The following is a 21,535-nucleotide window of genomic DNA, read 5'->3' as shown; positions in this document are numbered from 1 at the left end:
CGGTTCTTCAGTTGTGTGGTTGGTGATTTGTCCATGGTCTTCTTGCTTCTTTTGGTCACATGCTTCCACTCATCTGCTTTTGGAGGTTCTCTGACACGTTTTTCACCTTCTGTGACCAGTAGAGATGCTTCTGTTCTGTCTAGGAAGTCTTCATTCTCTTTGATGAGTTTCAAAGTTGCTATTCTTTCTTCCAGACCCCGCACCTTTTCTTCTAAAAGGGCCACTAGTCTACACTTCTGACATGATGTCCCAGATGAATCGGATTCAGGTCTGGGGAACGGGCGGGCCAGTCCACAGCTTTAATGCCTTCATCTTGCAGGAACTGCTGACACACTCCAGCCCATGAGGTCTGGTATTGTCCTGCATTAGGAGGAACCCAGGGCCAACCGCACCAGCATATGGTCTCACAAGGGGTCGGAGGATCTCATCTCAGTACCTAATGGCAGTCAGGCTACCTCTGGCGAGCACATGGAGGGCTGTGCAGACCTCCAAAAAAATGCCACCCCACACCATTACTGACCCACTGCCAAACCGGTCATGCTGAAGGATGTTGCAGGCAGCAGATCGCTCTCCACGGCGTCTCCAGACTCTGTCACATGTGCTCAGTGTGAATCTGCTTTCATCTGTGAAGAACACAGGGCGCCAGTGGCGAATTTGCCAATCCTGGTGTTCTGTGGCAAATGCCAATCGTCCTGCAAAGATGTTGAGCTGTGAGCACAACCCCCATCTGTGGACGTCGGGCACTCAGACCATCCTCATGGAGTCGGTTTCTAACCGTTTGTGCAGACACATGCACATTTGTGGCCTGCTGGAGGTCATTTTGCAGGGCTCTGGCAGTGCTTCTCCTGTTCCTCCTTGCACAAAGGCTGAGGTAGCGGTCCTGCTGCTGGGTTGTTGCCCTCCTACGGCCTCCTCCATATCTCCTGGTGTACTGGTCAGGCTCCTGGTAGCGCCACGAGCCTCTGGACACTACGCTGACAGACACAGCAAACCTTATTGCCACAGCTCGCATTGATGTGCCATCCTGGATGGGCTGCACTACCTGAGCCACTTGTGTGGGTTGTAGAGTCTGTCTCATGCTACCACGAGTGTGAAAGCACAATTAACATTCAAAAGTGACCAAAACATCAGCCAGAAAGCATTGGTTGTTGTGAATTCTGTGGCTGAATTCACTCCTGTGGTCACAAGTGGTACTGCAGCTTCTGAGCTTCCTCCCTCAGGTGTTCTGGTGAGCTCGTTAACTGCTTCATTACTTAACTCCGCCTGATGCTGCTATCCTTGCTCCTTGTCAATGTTTCAGTGTTGGATCTGAGCTTCTCCTGATTGTTCCTGTGACCTGCTGCTCTGTATAGCTAAGTGCTTTATGCTTTTTTGTTGCTTTTTTTCTGTCCAGCTTGTCTTTTGTTTTGCTGGAAGCTCTGAGACGCAAAGGGTGTACCGCCGTGCCGTTAGTTCGGCACGGTGGGTTTTTTTTTGCCCCCTTTGCGTGGTTTTGCTTTAGGGTTTTTTGTAGACTGCAAAGTTCGCTTTACTGTCCTCGCTCTGTCCTAGAATATCGGGCCCCACTTTGCTGAATCTATTTCATCCCTACGTTTTGTCTTTTCATCTTACTCACAGTCATTATATGTGGGGGGCTGCCTTTTCCTTTGGGGAATTTCTCTGGGGCAAGTCAGGCCTATTTTTCTATCTTCAGGCTAGCTAGTTTCTTAGGCTGTGCCGAGTTGCCTAGGTAGTTGTTAGGCGCAATCCACAGCCGCTTTTAGTTGTGTTTAGGATAGGATCAGGTGTGCAGTCTACAGAATTTCCACGTCTCAGAGCTTGTTCTTGTATTTTTGGGTATTTGTCAGATCACTGTGTGCGCTCTGATTGCTAAGCACACTGTGTTTCTGGATTGCCTTCATAACACCTGTCATTAGCAAACATAACAGTACAAGGAGCCTAACTAATGATTCTCAATAGAGGGAAAGAAAAAGTTCTGACATCATTTTTTTTTTTTTACTGCTCTGTGTTCACTTTTTTTTTTCCCCTAGACATTTGGGTGATTCTGGACACAGGTGTGGACATGGATATTCAGGGTCTGTGCTCTTCAATGGATAATCTCGTTATAAATGTACAAAAAATTCAAGATACTATTGATCAGAAATCTATGTTAGAACCAAGAATTCCTATTCCTGATTTGTTTTTTGGAGATAGAACTAAGTTTCTAAGTTTCAAAAATAATTGTAAGCTATTTCTGGCCTTGAAACCTCATTCTTCTGGTAATCCTATTCAACAGGTTTTGATTATTATTTCTTTTTTGCGCGGCGACCCTCAAGACTGGGCATTTTCTCTTGCGCCAGGAGACCCTGCATTGAGTAGTGTCGATGCGTTTTTCCTGGCGCTCGGATTGCTGTACGATGAGCCTAATTCAGTGGATCAGGCTGAGAAAAATTTGCTGGCTTTGTGCCAGGGTCAGGATGATATAGAAGTATATTGTCAGAAATTTAGGAAATGGTCAGTACTCACTCAGTGGAATGAATCTGCGCTGGCAGCTTTGTTCAGAAAGGTTCTCTCTGAGGCTCTTAAGGATGTCATGGTGGGATTTCCTATGCCTGCTGGTTTGAATGAGTCTTTGTCTTTGGCCATTCAGATCGGTCGACGCTTGCGCGAGCGTAAATCTGTGCACCATTTGCCGGTACTGCCTGAGGTTAAACCTGAGCCTATGCAGTGCGATAGGACTATGACTAGAGTTGAACGGCAGGAATACAGACGTCTGAATGGTCTGTGTTTCTACTGTGGTGATTCCACTCATGCTATTTCTGATTGTCCTAAGCGCACTAAGCGGTCCGCTAGGTCTGCCGTCATTGGTACGGTACAGTCAAAATTCCTTCTGTCCATTACCTTGATATGCTCTTTGTCGTCGTTTTCTGTCATGGCGTTTGTGGATTCGGGCGCTGCCCTGAATCTGATGGATTTGGATTATGCTAAACGTTGTGGGTTTTTCTTGGAGCCTTTGCGGTGTCCTATTCCATTGAGAGGAATTGATGCTACACCTTTGGCCAAGAATAAACCTCAATACTGGGCCCAGCTGACCATGTGCATGGCTCCTGCACATCAGGAAGTTATTCGCTTTCTGGTGTTGCATAATCTGCATGATGTGGTCGTGTTGGGGTTGCCATGGCTACAAACCCATAATCCAGTATTGGATTGGAATTCCATGTCGGTATCCAGCTGGGGTTGTCAGGGGGTACATGGTGATGTTCCATTTTTGTCGATTTCGTCATCCACCCCTTCTGAGGTCCCAGAGTTCTTGTCTGATTATCAGGATGTATTTGAAGAGCCCAAGTCCGATGCTCTACCTCCGCATAGGGATTGTGATTGTGCTATCAATTTGATTCCTGGTAGTAAATTCCCTAAAGGTCGATTATTTAATTTATCCGTGCCCGAACACGCCGCTATGCGCAGTTATGTGAAGGAATCCCTGGAGAAGGGACATATTCGCCCATCGTCATCACCACTGGGAGCAGGGTTCTTCTTTGTAGCCAAGAAGGATGGTTCGCTGAGACCGTGTATTGATTACCGCCTTCTTAATAAGATCACTGTTAAATTTCAGTATCCCTTGCCATTGTTATCTGACTTGTTTGCTCGGATTAAGGGGGCTAGTTGGTTCACTAAGATAGATCTTCGTGGTGCGTATAATCTGGTGAGAATCAGGCAAGGAGATGAATGGAAAACTGCATTCAATACGCCCGAGGGTCATTTTGAGTATCTAGTGATGCCGTTCGGACTTGCCAATGCTCCATCTGTGTTTCAGTCTTTTATGCATGACATCTTCCGTGAGTATCTGGATAAATTCCTGATTGTTTACTTGGATGACATTTTGATCTTCTCAGATGATTGGGAGTCTCATGTGAAGCAGGTCAGAATGGTTTTTCAGGTCCTGCTTGCTAACTCTTTGTTTGTGAAGGGATCAAAGTGTCTCTTCGGTGTGCAGAAAGTTTCATTTTTGGGGTTCATCTTTACCCCTTCTACTATCGAGATGGATCCAGTTAAGGTCCAAGCCATCCAGGATTGGATTCAGCCGACATCTCTGAAAAGTCTTCAAAAGTTCCTGGGCTTTGCTAATTTTTATCGTCGCTTCATCTGTAATTTTTCTAGCATTGCCAAACCATTGACCGATTTGACCAAGAAGGGTGCAGATTTGGTTAATTGGTCTTCTGCTGCTGTGGAAGCTTTTCAGGAGTTGAAGCGTCGTTTTTGTTCTGCCCCTGTGTTGTGTCAGCCAGATGTTTCTCTTCCGTTCCAGGTCGAGGTTGATGCTTCTGAGATTGGAGCAGGGGCGGTTTTGTCACAGAGAGGTTCTGATTGCTCAGTGATGAAACCATGTGCTTTCTTTTCCAGGAAGTTTTCGACCGCTGAGCGTAATTATGATGTGGGCAATCGAGAGTTGCTGGCCATGAAGTGGGCATTCGAGGAGTGGCGTCATTGGCTTGAAGGAGCTAAGCATCGCGTGGTGGTATTGACTGATCATAAGAACTTGACTTATCTCGAGTCTGCCAAGCGCTTGAATCCTAGACAGGCCCGTTGGTCGTTATTTTTTGCCCGCTTCGACTTTGTGATTTCGTACCTTCCGGGCTCTAAAAATGTGAAGGCGGATGCTCTGTCTAGGAGTTTTGTGCCCGACTCTCCGGGTTTATCTGAGCCAGCGGGTATCCTCAAGGAAGGAGTCATTGTGTCTGCCATCTCCCCTGATTTGCGGCGGGTGCTGCAAAAATTTCAGGCGCATAAACCTGATCGTTGTCCAGCAGAGAAACTGTTCGTCCCTGATAGGTGGACTAATAAACTTATCTCTGAACTTCATTGTTCGGTGTTGGCTGGTCATCCTGGAATCTTTGGTACCAGAGAGTTAGTGGCTAGATCCTTCTGGTGGCCATCTCTGTCACGGGATGTACGTACTTTTGTGCAGTCCTGTGGGATTTGTGCTAGGGCTAAGCCCTGCTGTTCTCGTGCCAGTGGGTTGCTTTTGCCCTTGCCGGTCCCAAAGAGGCCTTGGACACATATTTCGATGGATTTCATTTCTGACCTTCCCGTTTCTCAAAAGATGTCAGTCATTTGGGTGGTCTGTGATCGCTTTTCTAAAATGGTCCATCTGGTGCCCTTGGCTAAATTGCCTTCCTCCTCTGATTTGGTACCTTTGTTCTTTCAGCATGTGGTTCGGTTGCATGGCATTCCTGAGAATATTGTTTCTGACAGAGGTTCCCAGTTTGTTTCAAGGTTTTGGCGAGCCTTTTGTGGTAGGATGGGCATTGACCTATCCTTTTCCTCGGCTTTCCATCCTCAGACTAATGGCCAGACTGAACAAACCAATCAGACCTTGGAAACATATCTGAGATGTTTTGTTTCTGCAGACCAGGATGATTGGGTGTCCTTTTTGCCGTTGGCTGAGTTCGCCCTTAATAATCGGGCCAGCTCGGCTACCTTGGTTTCTCCATTTTTTTGCAATTCTGGGTTCCATCCTCGTTTCTCTTCAGGACAGGTTGAGTCTTCGGACTGTCCTGGTGTGGATTCTGTGGTGGATAGGTTGCAGCAGATCTGGACTCAGGTAGTGGACAATTTGATCTTGTCCCAGGAGAAAGCTCAACTTTTCGCTAATCGCAGACGCCGTGTGGGTCCCCGACTTCGTGTTGGGGATCTGGTTTGGTTATCTTCTCGTCATATTCCTATGAAGGTTTCCTCTCCTAAATTTAAACCTCGTTTTATTGGTCCGTATAGGATTTCTGAGGTTCTCAATCCTGTGTCTTTTCGTTTGACCCTCCCAGACTCCTTTTCCATACATAATGTATTCCATAGGTCGTTGTTGCGGAGATACGTGGCACCTATGGTTCCATCTGTTGAGCCTCCTGCCCCGGTTTTGGTGGAGGGGGAATTGGAGTATATTGTGGAGAAGATTTTGGATTCTCGTGTTTCTAGACGGAAACTCCAGTATCTGGTTAAATGGAAGGGTTATGCTCAGGAAGATAATTCCTGGGTTTTTGCCTCTGATGTTCATGCTTCCAATCTTGTTCGTGCCTTTCATGCGGCTCATCCTGGTCGGCCTGGGGGCTCTGGTGAGGGTTCGGTGACCCCTCCTCAAGGGGGGGGTACTGTTGTGAATTCTGTGGCTGAATTCACTCCTGTGGTCACAAGTGGTACTGCAGCTTCTGAGCTTCCTCCCTCAGGTGTTCTGGTGAGCTCGTTAACTGCTTCATTACTTAACTCCGCCTGATGCTGCTATCCTTGCTCCTTGTCAATGTTTCAGTGTTGGATCTGAGCTTCTCCTGATTGTTCCTGTGACCTGCTGCTCTGTATAGCTAAGTGCTTTTTGCTTTTTTGTTGCTTTTTTTCTGTCCAGCTTGTCTTTTGTTTTGCTGGAAGCTCTGAGACGCAAAGGGTGTACCGCCGTGCCGTTAGTTCGGCACGGTGGGTTTTTTTTTGCCCCCTTTGCGTGGTTTTGCTTTAGGGTTTTTTGTAGACTGCAAAGTTCGCTTTACTGTCCTCGCTCTGTCCTAGAATATCGGGCCCCACTTTGCTGAATCTATTTCATCCCTACGTTTTGTCTTTTCATCTTACTCACAGTCATTATATGTGGGGGGCTGCCTTTTCCTTTGGGGAATTTCTCTGGGGCAAGTCAGGCCTATTTTTCTATCTTCAGGCTAGCTAGTTTCTTAGGCTGTGCCGAGTTGCCTAGGTAGTTGTTAGGCGCAATCCACAGCCGCTTTTAGTTGTGTTTAGGATAGGATCAGGTGTGCAGTCTACAGAGTTTCCACGTCTCAGAGCTCGTTCTTGTATTTTTGGGTATTTGTCAGATCACTGTGTGCGCTCTGATCGCTAAGCACACTGTGTCTCTGGATTGCCTTCATAACACCTGTCATTAGCAAACATAACAATTGGTACTGAGATGTGGTCTGTGGTCCCCACCTGCAGAACCACTCCGTTATTGAGGGTGTCTTGAGAATTGCCAATAATTTCCATCTGTTGTCTATTCCATTTGCACAACAGCATGTGAAATTGATTGTCAATCAGTGTTGTTCCAAAGTGAACAGTTTGATTTCACAGAAGACTGATTTACTTGGAGTTAGATTCTGTTTAAGTGTTCCCTTTATTTTTTTGAGCAGTGTACATTTCTTTTTTCATTTTTAACAAGTGATTATGTTCTGTGTTAATCCATCCTGGTCTCTTCCAATTCTTCCTTCTTTTCGGGATTGTTACTGTTTGTGCAGTGAGAATTTCATTAAGCAAAATCTCCCATCCTTTAGAATATCTGGTCATTGGACATTTATTACCTTCTTTCTGAGTCAATTAAAATCTGACTTTCTGAAGTCCAACCATATAGTCTGAGTCCTGGCCATACTTCCTCCTTAGGATAGCATGACCGCTGCCTCCTACATTCCCATCCACCGTTACTTCCTCAACCATGAAGGGTCGAGTTGCCGGATATATCACCTGCTACCAGGTGATAGACCGGGTAAGCAGATCTCTGCAGGACAGGATACAATTACAGCAGAGTTCGGCTGCTTCTCCCTATGGCTCGAAACCAGACGAACTGCAAGAGAAGCATATCGCAGCTCAGAACAATGGAAAAGTACTGGATGGAGCAGAGCGAAACACGAGTGTGAAGACAATGGGGGATCAGCAGGTGCTCTAGTCCGATAGCTGAAACCGAAAGGACCAGGGATCATCCACCGAACTCCCAACTCTCTCCTTTTACCATGGGTGAAATACTACTCAGACAACACAGGGTGTTCTGTCCTCACTAGCTGAGGCAGGCTCATACGTAGCTATACAGTCAGCTAAACCGCTATACCGGGGTCCAATAAGGAGACTGTGGTTGAGTCTGTGCTTTATTAAACGTAGTGGTATATTGATGCGGTGAAACTGTGAACAATGATATACATAGAATCAGTGCATGGTATAGAACAGATACATAATACACATGATATACATTATGCATAACATTTAGAAAGCTAGTGACTAAACTGGGAGTACAACTGGCTAGGCTAGGCTAATATGGAGCAGAAATATCTACGGAAAGCATAAAGACATACCGGCAATGCAATCGCAAGGGGGATGAAGTGAAGCGTCTTTCCTTGAAGGCAAACTGAAGAAAGTGAAAGGAAAAATGGAGGGAAATGGAGGCTGAGCTACCATAATGCATTGCAAAGGAGGAGGAGAATCAAACATGGAAAATACCAGAAACAGAAAATAGGACTGCGAACATAACTCTGACCGCTAGAGGGAGCCAAAGCATCACAGATAAATAAAGATATGAACAAATTGTATGACGGAGACAGAACACAGGGCGAGGGTAAAACAGCATGGCAACACTTTATTGAACAATAAAACAGGCAAATAAATAGAACAGTCCCAGTAAAATACCCAAGATTGTACTTTGCACTAAGTCTCATTCTTCCGCTGACACTGGGATTAGAGCCACTTCCAGTGCCGACAACTTCTACCTGTGGCACGCACAAAAAGGCAGTATCGACAAGTTTAGGAATCAGACAGTCCATTGAGGTACAAGGCCAGGTGACCGGAAGGTCACAACCTGGCTTCTCTGAACATCTCCATGGGGCTCAGTGACTGGTGATTCAAATACGGACCACCCAAAAAATATCCATGGGTTAAGTGATGGTCAATGGAGTAGATATGTTTTCTTTCAGCCGGGACCATGGTTCCCTAAGATGGCATCCCGTAAAATGTCAAATCTGTGTCCTTCGTGATGGAACCTGGTTGTGGTTTTGTCAAGAGTCTCTAGTTCTTTGGATTTCTGGCTCTCTTGGCTGACTGGATGTCTTGGAAATTTGGAAGAATATTGTTAGAGGTATATCCCATTTATACAGCTCACAACTGTTGTCCTTCATGCCAGCATCCAGTGGTCAAGATGAAGATGTGTTGGGGTTAACTTGCATTCTTTGACTAGTTTTTATTCTTCTAATTTGCAAGTCAAAAGTTAGCAGATCTGGAGAATGTGTAATCAACATATCAGCAAATATTATTGTTCAATTATCCTGCTTCTCTATCATCAAGGATAACAGCACAATATGTTACAATAGTCCACTTAAAAGTCAATATTACAGGCTTATACAAACAAAAGTATGTGTTTTCTTGACCAACCAAAGAAAAAACAAATTCAAAAATCAACATAAACATAACAGTCTATTCCTCTTGCATTACTGAATACAGATGTCTGGATAATTAAAATAAAATGCGGTGTCATCACAACGCAGTGAGTGGGGCAGCACGTAGAAGGCATGTGGTGGCTGGCATAGCAAGAAACATAGAAGCTTCTAATTGTCCCCTCAGCAGATAATGATATAAATATAGAAGAGTTTACCTCTCCGCTCAGCAGGGAGATGATCTCCAAAGTCTACGATTCTTCTGGTGATCTCGTTGTGGTCTTTGTTCATTCTTGGGGGGTCATTCAGGAGAGGGGGTGCTTTGGATGATGTGGCAGGATGTGGTCCTGCAGGCGTCTTTATGATGGTGGGAGAAGCTGGAAATCACAGCGAGGACATCATTAGTAATAGACAGACACAGGTCGCCGGAGCCTTCACCCACTTATCTCTACAAATGTGGTGGAAATGTTCATTCCTAAAAAGCATTAAGCTACTTACTGGTAGCAGCATTTTTCGGAGGCCCATGACAGCACTACGAGAGAGGGGATCCGCCCTTCAGGAACAGGAAACCTACAGATACAAAAGGGCGGCACCTCTCCCCATGCATCAGTTGTATATTAGAGCCTGAGAGGACTACCGCGGTTAGTAGCACACAAACATTTATATACAGTTTATGTACAAAAATAATCCATCATATTGAACTATATACCACACGTGAGATCTATCTATCTTATTATATATACTATAGGAAGTGCAACCCCCACGTGAATAGGGAGGGAACTAAGGGTGCTGTCATGGGCCTCCGAAAAATGCTGCTACCAGTAAGTAGCTTAATGCTTTATTCGGACTCCCATGACAGCACTACGAGAGAATTACAGAGATGTAAACTACCTTAGGGAGGGACTATAGCCTGTAGCACCCTTAACCCGAAGGTGAGATCAGAAGAGAACCCCAAGTCCAACCTATAGTGCTTGAAAAAGGTGGAAGGGGATGACCACGTAGCCGCCTTACATATCTGGTCGATGGAAACTCCAGATCTTTCAGCCCAGGATGTAGCCATGGCCCGGGTGGAATGTGCCCTCAGATTCTGCGGAACAGGACTTCCACCTGCAGTATAAGCCAGAGAGATAGCCTCCCTAATCCACTTCGCTAACGTGCACTTTGACACTCTAAGACCTTTCCTGGGACCTTGGAAGGATAGAAACAAAGCCTCCTCTCTCTTCCAAGCATCAGTGACTGAAATATATTCTAAGAGACATCTCCTAACATCTAACGTATGGAGTAACTCTTCTTTGGAATTAGAAGGATTAGGGAGAAATGATGGTAGAACTATCTCCTGAGATCTATGAAAATCTGAGGCCACTTTCGGTAAATAAGCTGGATCTGGTCTGAGGACTACTCTGTCCTGTAGAAACTCTGTATAGGGGGACAGCCTAGAAAGAGCCTGTATGTCTCCTACCCTACGAGCAGATGTAATTGCCACCAAAAACGCTGTTTTGAGGGATAGTAATTTAAGTGAGGCTGAATGTAAAGGCTCAAACGGTTCTTTAGTCAAAGCAGAGAGGACTAGATTGAGATCCCAAGGCATTGACCTATTCCTGTGTATAGGTCTGGACCTACTAGCTGCTTTGATGAACCTTGATACCCAATAATTACCAGCAATGTTACAAGAAAATAGGGCCCCTAGGGCTGAGACTTGTACTTTTAGCGTACTCGTGGATAGATTTAGCTCTAGCCCTCTCTGCAGGAATTCTAGAATCTGGTTAATTGGTAAACCCTCTTCGATATTAAAATTTGAAGAGGCCAGAAACTTCCTCCAAGTTCTAGAGTAGATCTTAGTTGTTATGAGTTTTCTACTCTTCATAAGGGTATCAATGAGATTTGGAGAAAATCCTCTGTTTTTTAACAGTGACCTCTCAAAGACCATGCCGTCAAATGGAGACCCTTCACTTGTGGATGGTTGATCGGACCTTGATGAAGTAGGTCCGGGATGTCCGGCAGTACCCAGGGGTCTTCCACCGACATGGTCCTGAGCCAGGAGAACCAAACCCTCTTCGGGGCCAGAACGGAGCGATCAGTATGATTCTCGCTTGATCCTCCCTTATCTTTCTGACCACCAGAGGCAACAGGTTTAGCGGGGGGAACGCATATGCCAATCGGAAATCCCATCTGATCAGGAAGGCATCCACTGCCAGCGGATATTCCCTGGGATTCAAGGAACAGAATATTTTCGTTTTTCTGTTGTCCTTGCTGGCAAATAAGTCCACCTCTGGATGACCCCACCTGCGGACAATTTGGTTGAAGATTTTTGAGTTCAGAGACCATTCTCCTTGTCTTAAGGTGTTTCGACTTAGAAAGTCCGCCCTTATATTTTCCTTCCCTTTTATATGCACTGCTGTTAAAGATAGAAAATGGTTTTCCGCTATCCGGAGCAGGCGGTCCGCTATTTCCATCAGGAACTCGGAGCGTGTTCCACCTTGGTGATTCACGTAGGCCACTGCCACCTGGTTGTCGGAGAGGATTTTGACATGGTGACCCTGTAGATACACGAGGAGTTCCTTAATTGAGAATTCAATTGCCATCAACTCCTTCTGATTGGAAGAGGCTGATGTTTGGGGGTCCCATAGACCCTGGACTACCACGTCACCCATGTGAGCCCCCCACCCCGTGGGGCTGGCGTCTGTTGTGATTACCCGAGTCACCTGAGTCACCCAGGGAACTCCTGCTGACAGATTGTCTTCCTCTAGCCACCATCTAAGAGATGTAAGAACCCCTGGACTCAATGTCATCTGACCCTGCAAGGAACCCTGTAAGACCCTATCATAATGTGGTACGTCAAACTGTAAAGGCCTGGAGTGGAACTGGGCCCAACGGACGGCGGGGATACAGGAAGTTAGGGAACCTAACAAAGACATAGCCTGTCTAAGGGTCATGGATGGTTTATTAATTGCTTTTAACACCTGTTGTTGGATATGAAGCAATTTATCAGGCGGAAGACAGCATTGTTGGGACTCGGAATTTAACAGCAGCCCTAGGAACCTCTGGGTCTTTAGGGGTCGCAATCGGGATTTATCATAATTTATGATCCAGCCCAGATTTTCCAGTTTAAATATAGCTGTTTTAACCTGAGCCAGGCAATGGTCTACTGAGTTCCCCACTATTAGGAAATCATCCAGATAAGGAACAATGAGAATATCGGATTCACGTAAGTGCGCCATAACCTCCGCAACTACTTTAGTAAATACCCGGGGAGACGTTGAGAGGCCGAAGGGAAGGGCTCTAAATTGAAAATGGCGAACAATACCTCCCATAGACACCGCCACACGTAGAAACTTCTGGAAGTTTTCGTGGATAGGAACATGATAGTATGCATCCTTTAAGTCCACAACTACCATGAAGCAGTGTTTAAACAACATCTTTATTGCAGAACTGATTGACTCCATTTTAAACGTGTTATTAACCAGGTATTCATTAAGGGATTTAAGATTGATAATAGTCCTGAACGACTTGTCTGGTTTTTGAATCAAAAAAAGAGGAGAGTAGAATCCTCTTCCTCTCTCTGACTCCGGAACCTCAATCAGTACATTTTTACGGCATAAAGTCATGACCTCTGACTCTAAGGCTGTCTGCTCAATAGTGGAGGAACGCAAGGGGGTTAACATAAACTTATCACGAGGCCAATGAACAAATTCCAATTTTAGGCCTTCCGATACAATACCTCGGACCCAGACACTATTCGTGATGTTAGTCCAAGCGGAAGAGAAGGTTGACAATCTCCCTCCCACAGGGATTGCTAGTCATTGGTCTGGTTTCTTACGTTCTTTTGAGGAACGGCGAAACATGTAACCCGTACCTCTCCTGCGTCTATCCTCTCATCTAAAATTTTCTCTAGAGGGTGAGGATGCGCGCTTCCTTCCACGACCAAATCTCCTTCTGTTAAATGGACGCCGGTAAGAAGCTGATGACAAATTAGGAAATTTCTTCTTATCATCTCCAGCCTTTTCGAGCAGCTCATCCAAGGTTGGCCCAAAGAGATATTCCCCTTTACATGGGATAGCGCATAATTTGGATCTTGACTGGATATCCCCCGACCAACACTTCAACCATAAGGCTCTACGAGCCGCGTTGGAGAGTCCTGCTGCTCTGGCCGCCATTCTGACCGAGTCCACCGACGCGTCCGACAAGAAAGCCGCAGCATCCTGAATCACTGGAAGCGCACCTAGAATAGAATTCCTGGAGGCGCCTTCTTTAAGCTGGGATTCCAACTGTTCCAACCAGACCATTAGGGATCTGGCTGTACAAGTCGCAGCCACTGCTGGCCTCAAGGATCCGGCTGCCATCTCCCACGTACCCTTAAGGAAGATCTCCGCCTTCCTGTCAAGAGGGTCTTTAAGGGACCCCATGTCCTCGAAAGGTAAAGCTGCTTTCTTAGATGCCTTCGCCACCGCCGCATCTAATTTAGGGGCCTTGTCCCAGGTATCCACATCCGTATCTTCAAAGGGATACCTGCGCTTTAAAGCCGGTGGCAAAGAACCTTTCTTCTCCGGTTTTTTCCATTCCCGGAGAATCAGGTCTTGAATCTTATCAATCACCGGGAAGGATCTGCGTTTCTTGTGTTCCAAGCCGCTGAACATTAGCTCCTGACGGGAAAGCTGAGTCTTAGGCTCTTCTAGGCCCATCGTACCTCTGACCGACTTGACTAACTTATCCACCCGGTCCAGAGGCAGACAGAATCGGCCAGATTCCTCTTCTGATGACGAGGAAGAGAGATTTGAGCGATAAGAACCTTCCTCTTTATCTTCCTCTGACGAATCAGAGATCACCGAGGCTCTCTGTTTTGAACTTCCCGCCTGGGACATAGACCGCAGGGATTCCCTTACTTCTGTACGGATCATCTCACGTAGATTAGCCGTAGAAGCAGATTCTTCCGCTACCTAGGGGAGGACAATAAGGGAGATACCATCTATCTAGCCTGATGTCACTCAACCCTTCCACTCCTGTAAACCTCACCGTCTGTTGTATACAGGAGGCACACAATTTTTTAGGGTAGGAATCTGGTAAGGGAACTTCACATAGGGCACACTCCTTATGTTTCGACTTTGCACTTCTCTTCCCCTAGAATGACAAGGTATAAGGGGCCCGCGTCACTGAGTGAACATTCACGTAGATCACTTACCAGTGTACGTCAAAGAGAAAGGTACCGGAACACGAGGGGGCTCCTTGCCAGTCGAAGCTCTAGATCCTTGCCTGGACGAGCTTTTACGGCTGGACTGGTCACTTCTGATATGCTCCTTTCCCACGGCTTCCTGCCGTACTTTATCCAGAAGTTGAGGCTGCTGCTCACCATCATCTGCCATGATGAAGCTGTGGCCAAAAGCAGGGTTCTATCGCCAACACCTGCTTATATCCCCCTGTATTCCGGTCAGCAGGCCATCTGGCGTGTCCCCATTGGTTCCTGATGATCAGGCTGCAGCTGGGAGGTTAGCGGTGGTAGTACAGAAGAACCGGCGACCGGACCATGGGTGCCGCCATTTTGGAAAGACCGCGCATGCGCAGTCAACCCGCAAACCGGAAGCGCCTGCCGGCTCCACCCCCGGCGCCCCAGCGTTCCGGAAACGCTCAGTGAGCGATGCAGGACGCCGGGAATGCCCAGCAGTGCTCCGGACGGCGCTCCACTTCCGACGCCGCAACCACACTACCGCACCTCACTGCCGCCGTCTGCTCAGGGGGGGGAAATGAAACTTACCAACGCCGGCTTTCGGAGACAAGGAATCCTCCGGACCCTGCTCCCTGCTGCCAACGCCACTGACGTGCAGTCCAGCCTGGACCACCGTGGCGTCTCCAGGACTTTCCGCACCGGTCGAGGTAGGAGACCCCCCCGCTACCAGATTCGACCGGCCGGCCTGGGCTCCTTACGAGATGAAATCTGTAGGATCCTGTCCCTCCAGGAACAGGAAACCAACTGATGCATGGGGAGAGGTGCCGCCCTTTTGTATCTGTAGGTTTCCTGTTCCTGAAGGGCGGATCCCCTCTCTCGTAGTGCTGTCATGGGAGTCCGAATAAATCACAATTTCCACCTTAGAAGAGTGAAGTGAAGACATTTCCCCAGTGCCCCCATGTGATGTAAATACAGTGGCCCCATGTGATGTATATACAGCGGTCCCAGTGCCCCCATGTGATGTATATACAGTGGTCCCAGTGTCCCCATGTGATGTATATACAGTGGTCCCATGTCCCCATGTGATGTATATACAGTGGTCCCAGTGCCCCCATGTGATGTAAATACAGTGGCCCCATGTGATGTATATACAGCGGTCCCAGTGGCCCCATGTGATGTATATACAGTGGTCCCAGTGCCCCCATGTGATGTATATACAGTGGTCCCAGTGTCCCCATGTGATGTATATACAGTGGTCCCAGTGCCCCATGTGATGTATGTACAGTGGTCCCAGTGCCCCCATGTGATGTATATACAGTGGTCCCAGTGCCCCCATGTGATGTATATACAGTGGTCCCAGTGTCCCCATGTGATGTATATACAGTGGTCCCATGTCCCCATGTGATGTATATACAGTGGTCCCAGTGCCCCATATGATGTATATACAGTGGTCCCAGTGCCCCCATGTGATGTAAATACAGTGGCCCCATGTGATGTATATACAGCGGTCCCAGTGGCCCCATGTGATGTATATACAGTGGTCCCAGTGCCCCATGTGATGTATATACAGTGGTCCCAGTGCCCCCATGTGATGTATATACAGTGGTCCCAGTGTCCCCATGTGATGTATATACAGTGGTCCCATGTCCCCATGTGATGTATATACAGTGGTCCCAGTGCCCGCATGTGATGTAAATACAGTGGCCCCATGTGATGTATATACAGCGGTCCCAGTGGCCCCATGTGATGTATATACAGTGGTCCCAGTGCCCCATGTGATGTATATACAGTGGTCCCAGTGCCCCCATGTGATGTATATACAGTGGTCCCAGTGTCCCCATGTGATGTATATACAGTGGTCCCATGTCCCCATGTGATGTATATACAGTGGTCCCATGTCCCCATGTGATGTATATACAGTGGTCCCAGTGCTCGCATGTGATGTAAATACAGTGGCCCCATGTGATGTATATACAGCGGTCCCAGTTGCCCCATGTGATGTATATACAGTGGTCCCAGTGCCCCCATGTGATGTATATACAGTGGTCCCAGTGCCCCCATGTGATGTATATACAGTGGTCCCAGTGTCCCCATGTGATGTATATACAGTGGTCCCATGTCCCCATGTGATGTATATACAGTGGTCCCAGTGCCCCATGTGATGTATGTACAGTGGTCCCAGTGCCCCCATGTGATGTATATACAGTGGTCCCAGTGCCCCCATGTGATGTATATACAGTGGTCCCAGTGTCCCCATGTGATGTATATACAGTGGTCCCAGTGCCCCCATGTGATGTATATACAGTGGTCCCCATGTGATGTATATACAGTGGTCCCAGTGCCACCATGTGATGTATATACAGCGGTCCCCATGTGATGTATATACAGCGGTCTCCATGTGTTGTATATACAGCGGTCCCAGTGGCCCCATGTGATGTATATACAGTGGTCCCAGTGCCCCATGTGATGTATATACAGTGGTCCCAGTGCCCCCATGTGATGTATATACAGTGGTCCCAGTGTCCCCATGTGATGTATATACAGCGGTCCCCATGTGATGTATATACAGCGGTCCCCATGTGATGTATATACAGCGGCCCCATGTGATGTATATACAGCGGTCCCCATGTGATGTATATACAGCGGTCCCCATGTGATGTATATACAGCGGTCCCCATGCGATGTATATACAGCGGTCCCCATGTGATGTATATACAGTGGTCCCCATGTCCCCATGTGATGTATATACAGTGGCCCCATGTGATGTATATACAGCGGTCCCCATGTGATGTATATACAGCGGTCCCCATGTGATGTATATACAGTGGCCCCATGTGATGTATATACAGCGGTCCCCATGTGATGTATATACAGCGGTCCCCATGTGATGTATATACAGCGGTCCCCATGTGATGTATATACAGCGGTCCCCATGTGATGTATATACAGCGGTCCCCATGTGATGTATATACAGCGGTCCCCATGTGATGTATATACAGCGGTCCCCATGTGATGTATATACAGCGGTCCCCATGTGATGTATATACAGCGGTCCCCATGTGATGTATATACAGTGGCCCCATGTGATGTATATACAGCGTTCCCATGTGATGTATATACAGCGGTCCCCATGTGATGTATATACAGCGGTCCCCATGTGCAGGGCCGCCATCAGGGCATGACGGCCGTGACTGGCGTATGGGGCCCGGTGGGCAGAGGGGGCCCGCATCGGGCCCCGTCTCATCTGCTCACCGGGCCCCTACCGGCAGCCGCAGGCTAACCGGGCCCTTAGCGCCGACGCTGCAGCTGTTTAAAGCTATTGACGTGCGGGCGTGGGCCCGCACGTCAATAGTTAACAGCCGCCAGCCAATCTGAGGCTGGCAGCTGACGTCAGCCGCAGCGTGCGTGCATGTCGCCGGCGTCTGACATCATTGTCAGTCGCCGGCGAGTGCACACTGCAGCTGCGTGGAGACTTCGCCCGCCGCAGGAGCACGGCCAGGTAAGAAGAACTTTTTTTTTTTTTTTTTTCTTGAGAGCGGCAATCCGGGGGCCCAGGGAAGAACGCTGAACACAGGGGCAAAATGCTGGACAGGGATGGGGCAGAGTGCTGGACAGGGATGGGGCAGAGTGCTGGACAGGGATGGGGCAGAGTGCTGGACAGGGATGGGGCAGAGTGCTGGACAGGGATGGGGACACAGATGGGGCAGAGTGCTGGACACAGATGGGGACACAGATGGGGCAGAGTGCTGGACACAGATGGGGACACAGATGGGGCAGAGTGCTGGACACAGATGGGGACACAGATGGGGCAGAGTGCTGGACACAGATGGGGACACAGATGGGGCATAGTGCTGGACACAGATGGGGACACAGATGGGGACACAGATGGGGCAGAGTGCGGGACACAGATGGGGACACAGATGGGGACACAGATGGGGACACAGATGGGGACACAGATGGGGACACAGATGGGGACACAGATGGGGCAGAGTGCTGGACACAGATGGGGCCACAGATGGGGCCACAGATGGGGACACAGATGGGGCCACAGATGGGGACACAGATGGGGACACAGATGGGGCCACAGATGGGGACACAGATGGGGACACAGATGGGGACACAGATGGGGACACAGATGGGGACACAGATGGGGACACAGATGGGGACACAGATGGGGACACAGATGGGGACACAGATGGGGACACAGATGGGGACACAGATGGGGACACAGATGGGGACACAGATGGGGACACAGATGGGGCAGAGTGCTGGACACAGATGGGGCAGAGTGCTGGACACAGATGGGGCAGAGTGATGGACACAGATGGGGCAGAGTGCTGGACACAGATGGGGCAGAGTGCTGGACACAGATGGGGCAGAGTGCTGGACACAGATGGGGCAGAGTGCTGGACACAGATGGGGCAGAGTGCTGGACACAGATGGGGCAGAGTGCTGGACACAGATGGGGCAGAGTGCTGGACACAGATGGGGCAGAGTGCTGGACACAGATGGGGCAGAGTGCTGGACACAGATGGGGCAGAGTGCTGGACACAGATGGGGCAGAGTGCTGGACACAGATGGGGCAGAGTGCTGGACACAGATGGGGCAGAGTGCTGGACACAGATGGGGCAGAGTGCTGGACACAGATGGGGCAGAGTGCTGGACACAGATGGGGCAGAGTGCTGGACACAGATGGGGCAGAGTGCTGGACACAGATGGGGCAGAGTGCTGGACACAGATGGGGCAGAGTGCTGGACACAGATGGGGCAGAGTGCTGGACACAGATGGGGCAGAGTGCTGGACACAGATGGGGCAGAGTGCTGGACACAGATGGGGCAGAGTGCTGGACACAGATGGGGCAGAGTGCTGGACACAGATGGGGCAGAGTGCTGGACACAGATGGGGCAGAGTGCTGGACACAGATGGGGCAGAGTGCTGGACACAGATGGGGCAGAGTGCTGGACACAGATGGGGCAGAGTGCTGGACACAGATGGGGCAGAGTGCTGGACACAGATGGGGCAGAGTGCTGGACACAGATGGGGCAGAGTGCTGGACACAGATGGGGCAGAGTGCTGGACACAGATGGGGCAGAGTGCTGGACACAGATGGGGCAGAGTGCTGGACACAGATGGGGCAGAGTGCTGGACACAGATGGGGCAGAGTGCTGGACACAGATGGGGCAGAGTGCTGGACACAGATGGGGCAGAGTGCTGGACACAGATGGGGCAGAGTGCTGGACACAGATGGGGCAGAGTGCTGGACACAGATGGGGCAGAGTGCTGGACACAGATGGGGCAGAGTGCTGGACACAGATGGGGCAGAGTGCTGGACACAGATGGGGCAGAGTGCTGGACACAGATGGGGCAGAGTGCTGGACACAGATGGGGCAGAGTGCTGGACACAGATGGGGCAGAGTGCTGGACACAGATGGGGCAGAGTGCTGGACACAGATGGGGCAGAGTGCTGGACACAGATGGGGCAGAGTGCTGGACACAGATGGGGCAGAGTGCTGGACACAGATGGGGCAGAGTGCTGGACACAGATGGGGCAGAGTGCTGGACACAGATGGGGCAGAGTGCTGGACACAGATGGGGCAGAGTGCTGGACACAGATGGGGCAGAGTGCTGGACACAGATGGGGCAGAGTGCTGGACACAGATGGGGCAGAGTGCTGGACACAGATGGGGCAGAGTGCTGGACACAGATGGGGCAGAGTGCTGGACACAGATGGGGCAGAGTGCTGGACACAGATGGGGCAGAGTGCTGGACACAGATGGGGCAGAGTGCTGGACACAGATGGGGCAGAGTGCTGGACACAGATGGGGCAGGATGGATACGATGGAGACAGATGGGGCAGGATGGGGAGATCATATGGGGCAGAATGGATACTCATGAGAGCAGGATGGGAGAACATATGGCTGGAGCCTGCAATGAGACACACGGGGGCTAGGATGGCGAATATTACCATAGGGGCTAATTAAGGGATATTATTATTGCAGTGATGTATTTATTTTATTTTTTGAGTATACTGTTTTAAATGGGGGGGCGGTCCTGTTACTGTGTAGAGTGATACTATGTCGCCTACTTCATGTGGTGTAATGTAGAGGCTGGGAAAATTAAGTAATGTGTTCTACAAGCGGAACTCGAGATAACTGTTATTTCCTGCAGAGACGAGTCCTGGCTGGAAGAAGTGATGGCGGTCTGTGCTGGATGAAAGATGAAGGACTTCACCTAGAGACTTCACTGGTGAGTCAGTGTTACCTATACACTGACACTATACACTGTATACTATATACAGCGGTCCTGTGTACAATGTCACCAGTGATCACTGTATTACCTATACATTATATACAGAGCTCCTGTGTATAATGTCACCGGTGATCACTGTATTATCTGTACACAGACTCTGCTTACTAATTACAGATCTCCTGTGTATAATGGCACTGATGGTGATAGTATTGTGGTTTTTTTTTTATTACTGATCAGTATTGTAGTATTCAGTCACTATGTGGTGGTAATATGTGGTCTGGTCATGGTGTTGTGGTATTTGTTCCTTGTATTTTATATTATTCGATCACTGTGGTGGTAATAGGTCATCTGGTCATAGTGCTGTGGTATTTGTTCCTTGCATGTAGTATTATAGGTCATTTTAAAAATTGAAAAATAAATAAAAATATACCTAAATTGTATTGCATATTTTAACAAATATTTAGTAGGTTACAGCAGTGTAAGGCCCGGCCAAAAGTGTCTAACGTGTTATGGTGGCGGCTTAAAAAATCTTTTGGCCAAAACAAAAGCTGCCGGCTATATGTGTGATCTGGTGATGGGAACTGTCAATGTGTGATAGGTGAGAAGTGGAGATTTTCCAAGAGAGAGCGGTGGGACTGTGGACAGTTCGAGGGGTGGAGCCTGGAGGCGGGGCTGGGGTGGAGCCTGGGCGGAGTCTCAAGGGGGCCCCGAAAATATTGCCAGTATGGGGCCCCGAAATTTCTAGTGGCAGCCCTGCCCATGTGATGTATATACAGTGGCCCCATGTGATGTATATACAGCGGTCCCCATGTGATGTATATACAGCGGTCCCCATGTGATGTATATACAGCGGTCCCCATGTGATGTATATACAGCGGTCTCCATGTGATGTATATACAGCGGTCCCCATGTGATGTATATACAGCGGTCCCCATGTGATGTATATACAGCGGTCCCCATGTGATGTATATACAGCGGTCCCCATGTGATGTAC

At 48.6% G+C, this 21,535-nt stretch overlaps 1 protein-coding gene across 2 annotated transcripts in view; it reads right to left on the bottom strand.

Annotated features, from left to right (window-relative positions):
• Positions 1-21,535, bottom strand: part of LOC138638937 (zinc finger protein 436-like) — a 120,440-nt gene that overhangs the window by 79,259 nt on the left and 19,646 nt on the right. For both annotated transcript variants that reach the window (XM_069728695.1, XM_069728696.1), the window contains exon 2: positions 9,353-9,511. The gene's annotated coding sequence lies outside the window, so the exon portion shown is untranslated. The remainder of the gene's footprint in view (positions 1-9,352; positions 9,512-21,535) is intronic.

This window comes from Ranitomeya imitator, chromosome 5, assembly GCF_032444005.1.
Source record: "Ranitomeya imitator isolate aRanImi1 chromosome 5, aRanImi1.pri, whole genome shotgun sequence".
Classification (NCBI taxonomy): Eukaryota; Metazoa; Chordata; class Amphibia; order Anura; family Dendrobatidae; genus Ranitomeya; species Ranitomeya imitator.
This window is presented reverse-complemented; position numbering and strand designations above follow the sequence as displayed.